Source organism: Aulostomus chinensis, chromosome 1 (genome assembly GCF_037954235.1).
Source record: "Aulostomus chinensis isolate RoL2024-O1b breed Wild chromosome 1, RoL_Achi_v1.0, whole genome shotgun sequence".
NCBI lineage: Eukaryota > Metazoa > Chordata > Actinopteri > Syngnathiformes > Aulostomidae > Aulostomus > Aulostomus chinensis.
The window spans coordinates 61,104,857-61,121,053 of record NC_141320.1 but is presented as its reverse complement, the minus strand read 5'-3'; the positions used below and the strand labels follow the sequence as shown (position 1 = coordinate 61,121,053).

At 43.3% G+C, this 16,197-nt stretch overlaps 1 long non-coding RNA gene and 1 pseudogene across 2 annotated transcripts in view; one reads left to right on the top strand and one right to left on the bottom strand.

Annotated features, from left to right (window-relative positions):
- Window positions 1-16,197, top strand: part of LOC147272618 (uncharacterized) — a 217,339-nt gene that overhangs the window by 57,017 nt on the left and 144,125 nt on the right. The window lies entirely within an intron of this gene.
- On the bottom strand, window positions 8,237-11,231 carry LOC147272621 (radial spoke head protein 3 homolog pseudogene; annotated as a pseudogene).

Here is a 16,197-nt window from a genome sequence, read left to right as displayed (position 1 = left end):
ATGAATCAATTGTCCAGCAACCGGGCGTCTCTCTTTCTCATCAGCAGGTGTTGCGATGCGCATCGGCTCATCAGGAGAGTACACATGCTCGCACAAATTACAGCGATCTGGGGAGAAATCTAGGTTAGAGCGGCTGTTGCACAATGTATCATCGTGAGAGAGATGCCAGACATCTGCTAGGTGAAGGGATTTAAAGCTTCCTCTCAGGCCATACAGGCCAGATTTACATACATATGCTGCTTGCATGTGCAGCATATAGATACTTTCACATGCTAATTGCATGCGTGTGGCATATAGCTGATGATGTAGTCCTCCACGAGTGACTAGTCCTCCATGAGTGACTGAATTCATCATGAAGTTGGTACACACTAACACATCAAAAGCCCCGTTCGGTGGGGATGGAAAGAAAAGTTTCAACTTTTTCACAACTGCAGTTTTATTTTTGGAAAATATTTCCTTTGTTGACCTTCGGCCCTTTCATTCATAAACCTTCAAAATTGCAATGACAGATTTGAAGAAAACCTCTGAAACCTCATCTTTCAGTTAGTAGCTTTGAGAATTGTTTTTTTTTTTTTTTACGATAAATTCAGGGGTTTTTTTTATAAAAAAGGAGTATTTTGCAGACCTGTATTGAGAAGACCATACAAAAAACCAGCAATTTAAGTTTACCCTGACTTCCATATTTGTATAATTCCAGCTCCTTCAGACAAAATATTCCAAGAAAGCTGTTAGACCTCACAATTATTGACCGTTTCCTAAGGCCTTCAGCAAGTTGCTCCACACCTGGGAGCGGTTGTCATTGTTCTGCTGTACGCTGTCTTTATTTCCCTCTTCTTCCCATGTCTCCCATGAATCCCTGATGTGCTCACTGGAGCACAATCAAGAGGGCCTTGTGGGCTTTTTCCAATGATGTATAGTGCCGTGGAAGTGCAGAGGCGAAGGTATCTGTAATACGTGATGTGGTGTTGTGATACGGCTAAACAAGTCCAAGGTCGTCCATTGGTGATTAAGAGACGCCGTCGGCCGAAGCTCAGGATTCTATCTAAGGTTTTCTTTAAATAGTTGTCGGCTAATGGCAAATCGATAGCAGAGCGGAGGAATGATTAAACATTCCGTCTTTGACTAATGACATTAAGGCTCCTCATCGTAGGAACAATTCTCAGAAAAGGCGCCTGGTATAGCTTTAAAAGACTCTCTAAAATGTTGAGTGGGAACATATATCTGTAATCATGCCGGGGAACGAGGCTAAAGGTGCAGCAGATCAGGCTGCATATAAACGGCTCCATCTATTTTCAATTAAAAGATGCCATCGATTGCAGCCTATTGGTATGCATGAGAAAACAGCAGATGAGTGAGGAGTAGTTCGCCAGCCGAGAGGAAAGTGAAGGGCGTTGGGGCAAATCGAGCAGCTTTGTACACACGCGCGCGCACGTCTCGACACAAATTAACGAAATTATAAATAAATTTGTCACACGCACGGGTTGGGGATTCCGGATAAAGAGAGATTAAGGGTAGCAATGCTGTAAACAAAGATAATCCCAATAATGCAACTCACCTCCCTCTCAGAGGATGGAATATATTTGTCGCCACTTATGTACAAATGATCTCCGGAGGCCGGGAGTAAAACGGCAACTTCACAATCGATGTTTCATATTCAGGTTCTGGTGTTGGTTTCAAAACGCAGCGACTGCACTCTGACCTGTGCTTGGCGTCTGACCAAAACACGCTTCACCCAGGGATAACGATCCTCTCCTGAAAGCAATTAATGCCATGATGCGAACGCTTAAATCACCATCAGCACTTATGTCACTTCCTCTGCAACTGTCTCTGTCTTCTTATGCCATTCCAGCCATCACGCCCAAATAAAATGTACACTTATTAGTGTCAAGTAACGGTAACAAGCATTTAATGGACACGGCACGTGTGCGACCGAATCATGAATTATTCATCCGACGCTTCAGTCTTCACATTACTCACGGGCGGAGGCTGACAATGCAGTGTCATTATTCTGCACTCATTGAATAAGCAGATTTTCACATGTTTATCCTCAATTTAGAAATTAGCATTAATCACATAAAAGATGGCATCATTAAATAATTAAGACCCGCTGATATGTAATTAATATTCATCTCTCTTTCTCCAGATTAATCAAAATTGCTTGACGGTATTTTACTGTAATTTTTTTTTTTTAAAGATGCCTCATCTGACGTGACATCTCATTAGTCAGGACTTCGGGGAAAACATCCACGCCGATTAGAACTTCTCGCTTCTGATGAGACGTAAAAAAGACAGTTTCCAACTTTCAGCGACAAAGATCAAAACTGTTTGGTGGGTGGTCTTAATGGCTTCCAGTGACGTCAAGTTCGTCTTCTAAACCGAATCGTTAGACTCTTAATGTAAATGTCATGAACTTTTCCTCCGATAGCCTCTTCAATTGAATTCTTTCACGGAGGAACAAAGATGTTGTCTTGCTTTTGTAAAGTATAAAAACAAGGTTTTGTTCAGAGATGGAAAAATAGAAGCCGTGGTTTCACGGGCAATTAACATTCAGCACTTCCAGCTGCACGCGGTGTGATCTGTGAGGAAGAGATTATCCCAGCGGCCATGTTTGGATGCTGTCAGAAGACAAGGGAAGATGGAAAACGTCCAGAAAGATGATCAGTGTCGGGCAAAACTAGTTTTTGTATTTGATAGTTGCTCTTCACTATTACCGTCTGTGTCGCGTAATCTGTCACCGGTCACGCTACTTTTGTGTTACTTTCACCGAAGTAACAGCAGAAGTATGACTCGGTATGAAGAAATGGAAGTGTGTCATTCACAACCTCATTCATGGCACCGCGAATGATATCTCCAGTCAGATGTTATTGAAAATATCAATATACCTTGACCAACCTTTTTGGTGGTGGTGGTGGTGGTGGTGGTGCTGGCTCGGAAGTGAACTCGTCTCTGATTGGATAAGAAACAGCGGGAACGAGGCTGCTGTCGATGAGCAGAAGAGACGCAGGTGAGTTAGTCAGAAGCGATGGGAGAAACAAAAGGGAAGCGGTTTCAAAATAAAGCAGGAAGTGTCAGATTGAAGGACAAACAAATCGCAATATTAAACCGCAAAAAAAAAAAAAAAACACCATCGAAGAATACAACATAGTTTACATAAAATGACTATTCATGAGAGGAAATACTTTTTTTTTTTAATTTCAGAAATATCGCAATCAAGAGGTAAGAGGTAATACATTTTGAGTCATTTGACATTTAAGTGATATTACACAGGGTTGTACTTCCACATTTGATAATTACAGTTTAAATGGTAATCTCTTTTGAATGCCTCTGCATGACATTATCCTCACACATAAACACGGCGTAATTCATACTCTAGTAAAGAAGACATTGTGGGAGCCTTTTTAATGCTGAAAATGGTAATTCTGTTGGGTTTTTTTTGTGATCCCCCCCCCCCCCCCTCCCCCAGGAAAAAGACAGTAAATCAACAAAAAATACCCTGGAGTATTTCAACCTGTCACATATGCTGATGGATTTTATAAATTGGCATAAATTACGCATGCTATGGCTTAGGGCAATTAAGCATACAATTTGTAATTTGGCATGCATTCTTCTGCATGAGAATAATCCATCAGGTAGACAGCATTGCTGACAGGATTCCAGATTCTATTCTGGACGCTTTTACTCACTTTCGTCTCTGTTAAGCAACGTTTTATTCAACTTGCCTCTGTCTCGCCTGTAACTTAAGTTTGAGCCTGAGAATAGAACTTTATCTAAATTCAACAGGGGAAAAAAAAAAAAAAAAAGGTTAACTAGCAAATCCCACACAAAAGTGCGGAGGGGCAATTATTGGAGCTGCTGGGTATGGAACTTCTCATTTTCTGAGAAACTACCATGACCAAACAAGGCTCAACTTACAAACAAAAATAAGGCTCGGAGGTGGGGACTTGGCGGCAGATTAATGGCCGGTGTTGGAGGCTACTGGATCCCGATGACAAAGTAATGAAAGAGAGAGACGTATGGTTGGAGTTCAGCCTGGCCGAGCTCGGGGGGCTGCATGCCTGACAAACACATTATGTGCCAGAAGAACTGATGGGAGCAGAATACAGAAAAAGACTGTGACATTGAAGGAGACACACACACGCACACACACACACACACACACACACACACTCACAAAACGCACACTACATAAAAGACAGATCAGTGACTCTGAATATATATATAGGCCAACATTCAGATTTCCTCCAGCGTCTAGCCTTGTTAGCCACATGGAGCCTGGCTTAGACAGGATACTCTTATTATTCATAAAGGCCTTTCAAGCTTGCGTCTGTAAAAACTTGATGCTGAAAAGATTTTGTAACAATCATTAAATGTTTAAACTCAGCTTTCTATAAAACCACTTATAACGCTTCACCCAGAAGGGACATAAATCCTGAATTCATTCATTTCTTTGTTCCAAAATAAGAGAGCCACATTTAAAATGAGCACTTTTACATATCCGTCTGTTTCTTTCTGCATGGCAGAGCAATCGATGATTACAGTCAATCAGAGACAAACTAATTAATGTCATGGCTTGCTGACAAACTTAAATGGGCTACATGATCAATTAGCATCCTTGGCTATGTCGTGTCACATGTCAGTCAAAATTAATCCACATATTAGACGCCTGGCAAAGTGAACGCTATCTGTCTCGCTGACTGGAGCCCAGCAGCAGCGGCGGGATGCTGTTCACTTCCAGTACCACCCCCTTCGCCCCAGCTTTTGTAGCCCTGATGGAGAGAGCTGAGTGGCAGCTACCTGTGGCACTCGAACAGGTCACAATCGGCTGCCTGTGTTTGTGTGTGGTCCTCCATGCTGAGCGAGGGCCCAAGGCAAGACAAGAGAAGGCAAGACAAGAGACTTAACCCCCCCCCCCCTTGCACTTTGACAGAGAACCTGGCGTGGAACTGTGTTCTTAGACAATGGATAATGTGAAAGCAGTGTCTGCTGCAGCTGTGCTACCGGTGGGGATTTTTGGGCTAAAGAATGTAGCTTATTAGCCACCCTCCTAACATCATCCTCATATTCATCAAACCATTCGCTGACCCCTCGCATAATGTGGATAAGAGCATAATCATTAAATTTCTCTGCTCATTTATTCAGCAATTTCCTTTAGTGTGTTATCCATCTGTGGAAGGTGGACCTGCACACTCCAAGCCTTCAAACCATTACTCATTCCACCGTAACAAACCTTTACGATGATTTCTTTAGTTTTAATCGCCATGAAGAAAATGTTCTGCGTTATTTTGTGAATTCTGATGACGTTTGAACAAGATCTCATTTGTTCCAGTTTCCTTTGAGACAAAAGTAGATTTCCTTTTGTCCTTAGGCTTGAAATGCACTGGATATTGTGGCGTCCAAAACCTAGGTAATTTACTCTTGAGCTGGAAATTGCAGTCGTTCAAGCTGTATCACAGTGACCTTGACATTTGACCACCCACATCTTTATCATTTGATTTGTTTGTTTGTTTTTTACAATTGTGCCAAATTGGACGACATTCCATCAAGGCGTTCCTGAGATATCTCATTCATCTGAGGTGACATTGACCTCTGGCCTTCTACTTCCAAAATCTTTTCAGTTCCTCCGTAATTCCCAGCGGACGCTTGTACCAAATTTAAGTGAGGTGTTTCTGAAATGTCGTGGAGATCGAGACATATCATCCATGTGTTAGGTCACAGTGGTCGTGTGAGATCTTGACCACGAAAATCTAAAGTTGATCCATGAGTCCCAGTGGTCATTGGCACATGTGAACAAGAATGAAAGGGACTCTGGTAAACATCATGCCTTCAGCCTGTTGCCAGCACGGAGGCATAAAACTGTCTGAACGTTTTTTTAAAGACCTGTCTCACCTGTTTGTTGATCTGACCCTCTTTCGTACGTAGACATTCTCTCAAAATACGCAAATCCTCACGTGTCCTGCTTTGCTGTGGTCAGTAACCACCACGGCCACCAGAGGGCATTTGTTGTGGGACTGTCTGGCTTGCCCCGTTATTTGGGGGAGAGCGTTCCCTGTAAAGAGTTTAATGAATGTAACACATTCAACCGTGGGCTTTAGACCTTTTATCTTTGCAAACACCACTTCACCTCTGCTTCATCACCTTGTCCTGCTGGATGTCAGAATGTCATTTTTTAAAAACACATTAAATAAATGAGCTGTACGGTGTTAATTAATGAGATTTCATCACCTTTGGTCAGAGCCAAGCCAGAAGCTTCCTCTGTTTCAGGGCATTCCATTAAAAAGTTACGCTAACTACCTTCACGCCGTAGCTCCCTATTAATGGAATAATAATCACGATTAGCCCCCCATAAATATAATCAAACGCCGCTTTTAAGTTTCTTGTTTAATTAAATCTGTGTTTATCTTCAACTTCTCGACCATATTGGATGAATACACTGGGAGGTGATCACAGGCTCCATAAATCCTTGATAAATGCAACCTTTTTGTTTTTACTCTGACATTGAAAGCAAGCAAGCAGGAAACCGAATATTTTACACAAAGGGAAACAATAGAAGTCATGAGGGTTTTAAGAGAATTGAATTTTTACCTGCTTTGTGTTAAAAATGGCTCTGGATAAGACATTATCAGAACAGGCCGTGGTTCTGGGCTGGGATTTTCTTATCACTTTGTTGGAGGATTTTGGAGTCATACAAGTTACCATGTCGAGCCCATATCCCTGCAATGAATAAAGTATAAGTCTGAGTATGGAATCAATTGTTTGTTGCATCTGAGGCAGGGAGAAATTGTTTTGCCTTGGCAACTGTCAGTGCTTTCACAGTTCTTTTTATTACTTTTCTGTGACAATGCCTTTGTCAACAGAGAAACGCCTGAAACTGTAATGAGTGTTGATCCATTTTTAATCATTAGTTGGCAGTGATGATACAACACTCTTACCAGTTTGCTTTGTAAAAGACCCTTTGTGTACTTTCGCTTTTTTTTTTTTTTTTTTACAGGAAGGGGAAAATACCATGTGCCTGCTCTTTTTCCTTTTTCTCTTTTTTTTAATGATGGTAAAATCACAAAAGCAAATACTTTCTGGTTCACACTTCAGGTCCATATAAAGGGGACAAAACAGGGCTCATGCCACGAATGGAATATCAAGCTTACTCAATTCGGCATAGGGGCCACAGCAATTCCCACCCAATGCAGGTTTCTGCTATGAAAATAGGCACCCATCTGTGCACCCATGGATTTGTTATCTCTAAAATTATGCAGTTGAAAGTAGTTTTTGACCAACAGAAAACAACGATGCCGTAGTACTGTGTGTTTCCAGCTCTTGTTTTAAAAGGTACTTTGAGATGGACTTATGTAGGCAGGACATGAAAAGCTCATGATGCATATCACAATGCACACTGAATATTTATGATATCCCTGCAGCAGAAACCTAATTTCTCCCCCATTAAGAGAGAGAGACTTTGCATTTACACACTAGGCACAGTGGCATAACTTCATAGATTATTTAAATCCCCGCCACAATTTCAGGAGCTTCTCAGGTGTTTTCCATTTAGACTGTCAAAGCAACAAAACATCAGCACAGTACATCGCGCTACAAGGAAGAGAGGCTGTAATTTCATGACTTGGATAAAACAATTGCGAGCTAAAAAAAAAAAAAAAAAGACCTGTGGTGATTGTTTTGTTGGAACATGACAAAAATGTAACTGATGTATTATGAGACATTCCAAATTTTAATAATTTTTCCCCAAACTGTGCATCCTCACAACTGGATTACCCCCCCTCCCAAGTGGCACTGCCCAAAACCGCACAGCGAGTTTGTGTCTGTTTCTTCATTGAGTTGCCACTGTACTGCTGATGGCCCGTGAGCTCACTGATACATTTGGAAAACTTTCTTGTGATTCGCCTGGTTGTTTTTATCGGAAAATGACCACTGTCGAGCCCTGATTATGTCATGAACATATCAGCAATCTTTATTCAAACAGTAAAAAAAAAAAATACAAAGCAATTTATGAGGAGGATATATGTATGTGATTATTTAGCGCAAAGGCCAGGTTGTTGGTTGGATGTCCAATGAAGAGGATGGGACTTGTGAAAGGATGTCAGGCTTGATTGTGTGGCCTTCGTCCTTTCGCTGCCAGGAGCTGTAGGAACTTGTATCCTGATCTTCAGGCATTCAAATCAAACGCCACATCACCATCCAGTTTTTGAACAATGAGGAAAAAAAATCCAGGCAGGCCAGGTTTCATTCAGACATTCACACAGATGCTAATTGGAGCCATTGACACCTCCACCCCCAGCCTCTTCTGGGCAACATCATCGATGATCGTGTCAAGCATCTGTGTTGCCATTTGTCTCTTTTCCAAAGAGGTATGAACTACAGCCTCCAGCCTGGGGAGGAAATTAGTCTCAATATCATTCATCAGGGGGTCATAGAAGTAGCCGTCACTCCTTAGTGAGGTAAAGACTCTTGGTAAAAGGCCCGCCAAGTACTCTTGGGTGTATGCTCGAGCAGCAGTCTTCTCTGCGGGCTCTTTCTCTTTCTTGAGCTCCTCCAACAATGACTCCACCTCTCCATCAAACAACTCCCCTTCCTCAATTTGCGTTTCCACATCTTTGCCAGTTTTGGCTGGTATGAACAGTGGTGAAGATTGCCTGTCCAAAACAATATCTGTCTGGCACTGGATGTCTTTAGTCACTATCATGTCACTTAATTCTTCGAGATACAGATCTGTTTGGACGTCAGTGTGTTTTCTGCCCTGCGGGGCCCCTGGAATCCTGGCCTTGGACTGCTCTCTCCTGAGAGGAGTCCAAGTTTTTCATCTTGAGCTCTTGCTGTCTTTCACTTTCAGCTGCATTGACCTTGGCCATAGTTTCCATGACACGCGGGGCACAAGTAATTCCTCTGACAACACGCCGATCATACATGATGTTCCCATGATTTTGCGTTTTCTGCTCTGTTGGAGGTTCCCTGTACTCGGAGTGGTTCTCAACAGGTTTGGGCTGAATTTGTTGAGGCTTATGCCCATTTAGGTATCTCTGGCTTTGTGGGATTCACTAGCAGATTATGTTGAATAGAAAGCAAAGACAGGTGTAAACTACTGTCGTATTTAATTCAGACACTAGAACGTATCAGTCCCACAAACTGCCAGAGATGATGGCAGTATGTGCACCAGAATTAAGGACTACCAACATTGAAGTCGGCAATCGAAACGGGACCGACTCCACTGATATTTCAGTGACGTCAGTGAATCGATGACATCACTACTGACAACTTTGTGTTGCGTTCACCAAATCTTGGCAGTGAGAGACTTGAATTATCAATAAAGTACAAACAAATCTCAGGCTGGGAGCGAATTGGAAGCATAAAATAGAGAAATGACAAAACTGTGTTCTTATTCTCATCTCAATTCTAATTTGTATTTGCCTGATTGAATTCAAGAGAACCAACTAAAATGCAATGACTTACGGATGTTAGAAACTCAATTAAAATTTGTTTGTAATTTTTTTTCCATTCGTCTAGTTTTAGTCAACAAAAACACAAACTTCACAAGGAACCAATTCTTGTTATATAAACAGAACATTTTTGAAAAATCAATGCGATGGACATTATGGACATTTTAGAGGCCTTATCTTAAAAAAAAAAAAAAGTCTTTAAGAAGCAAATTCACCTTAATCCCACACCAGAATGAAACCGATAATCTATATGTTGAAACTGCTAAAGGAGCCTTTTAATGATCCAGGGTAAAATGGTTATACATGTGCACGTTATCTCAACCTTCATGCAACGATATCTTGCATGTCTCCATCCTAATCCCTGACACATGTGGCCATCACTCCTTTCAATCTCGTGAGGAGTTGCTGGCTGGTTATGTGAGCGAGGTGCAGCAGATTCTGTTGAGACTTAGTTGATGTCACAGAAGATCAAAGCATGGCACAAACCTGGGGGTGAGCAGTTGTCTGTAAAACACACGTATGTATGTCTATATCGAGGTACTGTTAGCCCCAAAGTACTACACCTGCAATGTGACAATAATAGATGTTGAAGGATGAGCATGCAAAGTATCGAAAGGTTTTTTCCCTCAGCAAAAAAACCTGCTCAAACTTGTTTAAGGGCTGAAAAACTTTAACGGGTTCCCCTTGATGTTTTTTGAAGAATCTGCATCTTATTTCAAAGTTTAATTTTGTTTCAGTTCCCCAGACACTCTTACTCTTTTATATTAGATTCAGATTTTACATTCTACTTGAAAATTGCCTCTTCTATTGTTAGGGGGTTTAAAGGACAATACAATGGGGAAAGCAATATTCCTCTGTGATTACAAAAACTGATGCCAATACATGACAGGAAGTAAATGGCACAATGACTGAATGATTCACAAATGTGTTTTGGGTGAAACAACCAAAGATGAAGTGAACACCTTTTGAGTTATTCGGAAAACCAGATTCTGCATCATTTAACTGACTTCCATGAATTGGACACGTCCCAAATGTCCCTGCACCTTGATGGTTTAAATAGAGTTCTGCAAATCACTCTTTAGGTTGCATTGCTGTGGTGGAAGAGCAAAATACAGTGTGGAAAAGTTCACAGTGACGGAACAAGAAAGAAACTGGAATTACAATGTTAAACCCTCACACTTAACGCAACAAAAATATGAACAAAACATCGTCTCATAACCTAGTTTTCATTTAAAAACAGCGAGAAAAAGACCAGTGAAGACACAATGAAGGCAAACGTAGAGTCTCCGAGAAGGATCCTGTCAATTTCATTCCTGCACGTTTCGTAAGCACGCAGCAAATGTTCATTTGAATATGATTTAACCACATTCTCCAACAGACGCTGCGACAGATGAGAAAAAAAAAGACCCTTTCTGACAAACCGCTGCAACGTCTCACTCCCTGATTGCTAACAATATTGAGAAAAACAATTGCATGAGTGGCAGCCCCACAAGACAGCAGCCTTCATGAGAAAATAAATTGAAATTTGAAAATAATATGTCTATTTCGCATCGCTGGTGGCAGCAGATTCATTTGTTTGCTTTGACAATCTGTTATTTGGGAACCCAAAATATGACTTCATTTCGCCGCTTGGTAATCACAGTAATCACAAATGTCAGAATGTGTGTGTGATACAGTATGTGAGAGGACAAAGAAGAGTGAGGAGGGAGGGTGCAGTTTGCGGGGTGCTGTGGTTCGTAAGTATACCCTGGGAACAGATGGGGTGTGAGGGGGCTTCACATTACTCATACCAGGTGGAAAGGTTCTTTTTAAGTGCAGCAGGTAGACTTTCATACAAATATAAACTGAAATTAAAATATATTTTAAATATCTACTCATGATATTCTCAGAACTTGTCTGGACGTCAGCCCGCTTTTCATTGGCAATCTCCATTGCTTGGAACCGCCGCCGTTTTCAACTCGAGTTTAATCGGTTTAGAGCCGCTCATGCGTGTGAAACACATTCATCATAAATGAACAATGCCGGTCCACCCACTGAAACACAGTGGCTCGTCATCACGTATGCCAAAATATCCGTTTATGCGCACAAAAAAAGTATTTTTTCCCATTTATTTTATTTCTTGCCTCTGAAAAGCATAAAATGTTTACACAGCTGCTCAGTTTATGGTATGGGAAAGTCATAGAGATCTCATCAAAGTGGCTGCGCCTTTAATTCTGCATGATTTCAGCCTTGAAAATATTTGAACAGGTAGGCTTTATGGAAATTTATAGCCATATCATTGTAAACATCAGGAATCATTGTTACCGGTAAATTTCCATTACTTTTCTACACTTCTTTCTTGGACTAACGTATTTTTTCTGTGCATGTTTTATACATTCCTTCTAAAAGTGGACAGAAAAGCTAATGTCACTGAAAAAAACAAGATCCTGAGTGGAGCTAAGAGTTAGAATTACAATCATTATGCAGAAAGTGCACACATTTCCTTGTTACCGCCGTGGCTAGCACCAGCAGTCTTGCGGCCGCAGCTCACAACAGTCGCCTCGATAAAGGCAGAGCAGAACAGGGTCCATTCAGATTCAGTGTTCCCCAGTTTCCCCTGGGATGCGGTTGAGGCTCTGCAGGAGGTGGGAATTAAAGATCATCTTGCCAGGTTCTTCCACCAGGCGTTCCCAGCAGACCCTCACTACTCGTTTGGGCCTGCCAGGTCTGCATGGCGACTTCCCTTGCCACCTGATCCAACTCACCACCAGACGGTGATCAGTTGACAGCTCAGCTCCTCTCTTCACCCGGGTGTCCAGAACATATGGCCACAGATGAAATGATACAACTATAAAATCAATGATAGACCGACGACCTAGGATGTCCTGATGCCACGTGCACCGACGGACATCATGATATTCGAACATACAGTGTTAGTCATGGACAAACAGAAGCACAGAAGTCCAATAGCTGAACACCACTGGGGTTCAGGTTGGGCCTGCCGTTCCTCCCAGTCACGCCACTTCAGGTCACGCTCTCATTGTCCATGTGAGCATTGAAGTCCCCCACAATGGAAACCCAAGTCGGGGCGCCATCCAGCACCCATCCCAGACACTCCAAAAAGGGTGGGTTCTCTGAACTGCTGTTAAGCACGTAAGCGCAGACAACAGTCAGGGCCCATTCCCTGACCTGAAGGTGCAGGGAAGCAACCCTTTTTTTCCCCCGGGGTGAACCCCAACATACTGCCTCCGCCTCTCACCCGAAGCAACTCCAGCAAAGGAGAGAGTCCGGCCCCTCTAAAGGGCTTGGGTTCCAGAATGGCAGCTATGTGTCAAGGTGAGACCGACTATATCTAGCTGGTAACGCTCAACCTCTTCCACCAACTCCGGCTCCTTCCCTGCCAGAGAGGTGCCATTCCATGTCCCAAAAGCCAGCTTCCATAGCCGGGGATCAGATCACCAAGGCCCCCGCCTTGGTCTACTGCCTGATCCACACCCCAAACCCTTCCAGTTCCTCCTGCTTGTGGTGGGCCCACGGGGGCACAACAAGCACATATCCACCTCGGACTGGGCCTAGCCAGGCTCCATGGGTGAAAGCCCAGCCACCAAGCACTCGCGCACGGGCCCCTACCCTGGGCCTGGCTCCAGGGTGGGGCCCTCCGGATTGGGTACACAGACTCTTCCTTTTATTCTCGGTGAAGGGTCTTCCGCACTGTTGTTGCCTGGTGCTAGCATTACAACCATCTATAAACAGGACTGCAATAACATGCCAAAATGGCTGTAAGCTTTTGATTTTCCTTCAATTGCAACGCAGCACTGATAACCCTCATGTCAACTCAGTGAAGACACTCGTGTATACAAAATGACTTTTTTTCCACCTGAAAGCAGTTTAACCAGTAATTTTTTTTTCTCAATTCAACTCAGAGATTCATGATTCTCTCTCTCTCTGTCTGTCTCTCTGATATGTATGTATATATATATATATATACTGTATGTATGTGTGTGTATGTATATGTATGTGTGTATGTATATATCAAAGTCAAGTCAAATTGAAGTTTATTGTCAAATGTACTATACGTGCATGACATACAGAATAGATGAAATTTCAGTCTTCCCAGACCCATGGTGCAAAAACAAGCATGAATAGTATGAAGACAAAAAAGTAAATAAATAGACAACATTTGATTGATTCAACATTTGACATACAAGGCACTGATGGAATTTCCTGAGGGAGTGGAGTACAGTGCAAATAGTGCAATGGGAAAGTGTCATGTGCAGAGACCCTAGAGTTCCATGAGTTTGTTGAGTGTCCGTGTAAGGGGGGGTGGGGGTGGCAAAGTCCATGAGGGCAGAGTGCAGAGTCTGTGGGGGGGGGGGGGCAGAGACACTGTGTGTGTGTGTGGGGGGGGGGGGGTGTGCAGGCAGAGTCTGTGGAGAGGAGGAGGGACATGATGTCAGTTCCTGAGCGGGAGGCAGGGGTGTGTGTGTGTGGGGTAGGGCAGAGCAGGGAGGCAGTTGAGCCTCCGGACCACCTGGTGGAAAAAGCTTTCCTTGAGCCTCCTGGTTTTTGCCCCTAGACTCGCAGTCTCCTCCCTGATGGCCTCGGGCTGAAGTGGCAGTGGGATGGGTGGGTGGGGTCACCTGCTATCCCGATGGCTTTGCGGGTGAGGTGGGTGTTAGATATCCAAGAGGGGAGTGAGCGAGACACCAGTGATCCTCTCAGCTGCCCTCATGATGCGCTGCAGAGTCTTGCGGCAGGACACGGTGCAGGTGCCGTACCACAAGATGATGCAGCTGGTCAGGATGCTCTCAATAGTGCCTCTGTAAAGATGGGCATGATGGGGGGCGAGACTCTTACTCTCCTCAGTTTGTGGAGAAAATGCAGGGGTTGTGGGCTTTTTTGGCAGGTGATGCGGTGTTGAGGCTCCAGGACAGGTCTTCCGAGATGTGCACACCTAGGAACTTGGTGCTGCTCACCCTCTCCACTGCAGCACCATCAATAGTTAGCGGAGCTTGGTGGGTGTGGGCTCTCCTGAAGTCTATGATAATTTCCTTTGTCTTCTCCACATTCAGGTGGTGATTTTTGTCCTTGCACCACATGATTAGTCTGCTCACCTCACACCTGTAGAATGTCTCATCGCCATTGTTGATGAGACCCACCACAGTCGTGTCATCCGCAAACTTTATGAAGAGGTTGTAGTTGAATGCTGGGGTGCGGTTGTGGGTCAGCAGAGTGAAGGGGAGGGGCCTCAGCACACATCCTTGGGGGGGCCCCTGTGCTCAGCATGATGGTACTGGATGTGTTGTTGCTGGCTCAAACTACCTGTGGTCTCCCTGTCGGGAAGTCCAGCAGCCAGTTGCACATGGCGGTGTTGAGCCCCAGCTGGTCCAGGTGACAGGTTGGCGCTGGCCGACCTAAGGCCCACATCGTCCCTGGCTCTGAAGGCGGCGTTCCGAGCCCTCAGGAGCTTTTGGACTCCCCCTGTTACCCATGGCCTCTGGTTGGCCCGAATGATGACGTTCTGGAGACCGAGATGTCGTCCATGCACTTCCTTATGTAGGCAGTGACAGTCACTGTGTACTCATGGAGGTCTGTGGTGTTGTTGTAAGTGGCCGACAGTCTGAAGAATATGTTCCAGTCTGTGGGTGGAGTCTTGGAGTGCCTTTGAAGACCCCTCTGGCCAAACCCGGATTTCCACGTGTGTGTATATCGGAGTGAAGCTGAAGCTTGTCAGCCATTCATGAGAAGACCGTTACGTATTGACAACAATGTCAACTGCTTTGGAAATATAACAGAGGTCATGTATGAATCAACTGTCATTTTAACTGGAACTGGAATTTACTGATGTATATATTGTTAATAAAATGATCTGATTTTTTATATATATATATATATACCTTTAACCCCCCTGGGAGGTAATTTCCCTCTTTATCTGTATCAAAGTGCGTATCTATAGACTTGGATTGGCTCTTTGTAGTGAAATGTTCTGCGTTTGTCAGTGTTCCCCTCATATTACCAGGGTCATTAAATCTTCTGCTATTGGCTGCTGTGCTCCAGCCTGGAGCTATAATAGCCTCCTGGTGTCAAGCTGTGAGCGGCTCACCTTTGAACAGCTCTGCACGGGCCGGCAAAAGCCCTTTCATGTCAGTAATCATAAGATACATAATCATAAAATGGTCTGGGATCGCCTGAAGCCTCACAGTGATGGGAAATAAACCAAAAGCAGCTGCTCACAAGTGGATGATGTACAAAGTAAATGTTAAAATTTGATATATTTTGAAAAATAAAAACTCGTAGTCAAATTCTTATCTATGCTTGTGCTGTACTGGAAAAAAAAACAAAACATAGAATTGACTTCAGATTTGCTACACTAGTGTAAGCTAAGTATACTTGTGTGGGCTGGACCATGCATGTGGAACTAGGGGTGTGTAGCTCACCACGATATCTCCAAACTGTGCCTTTGAAATGTATTCAATCCATAATTTAAACATTATTCATGAATTCTTGGAAACACTTCCCCAATATTATTTTTCCCGACAATTTCTATTTTCATCTGCCACATAACAAGAAAAAAAAAAAACATTAGCACAAGACTCACAAAATCACAACTTCTCTGGCTTTAATAAAGATGGCCAAAATGGCCATGGAATTCCTTGGGAATTGTGTGAATGCAAAGTTCGCTCAAAATATTGGTTGAAAATGATGATTTTGAAGACATTTTTTTCACGAGCTGCCTGTGGCTATCTGTACTTGCTACCCACTATCAGGCTGCTTT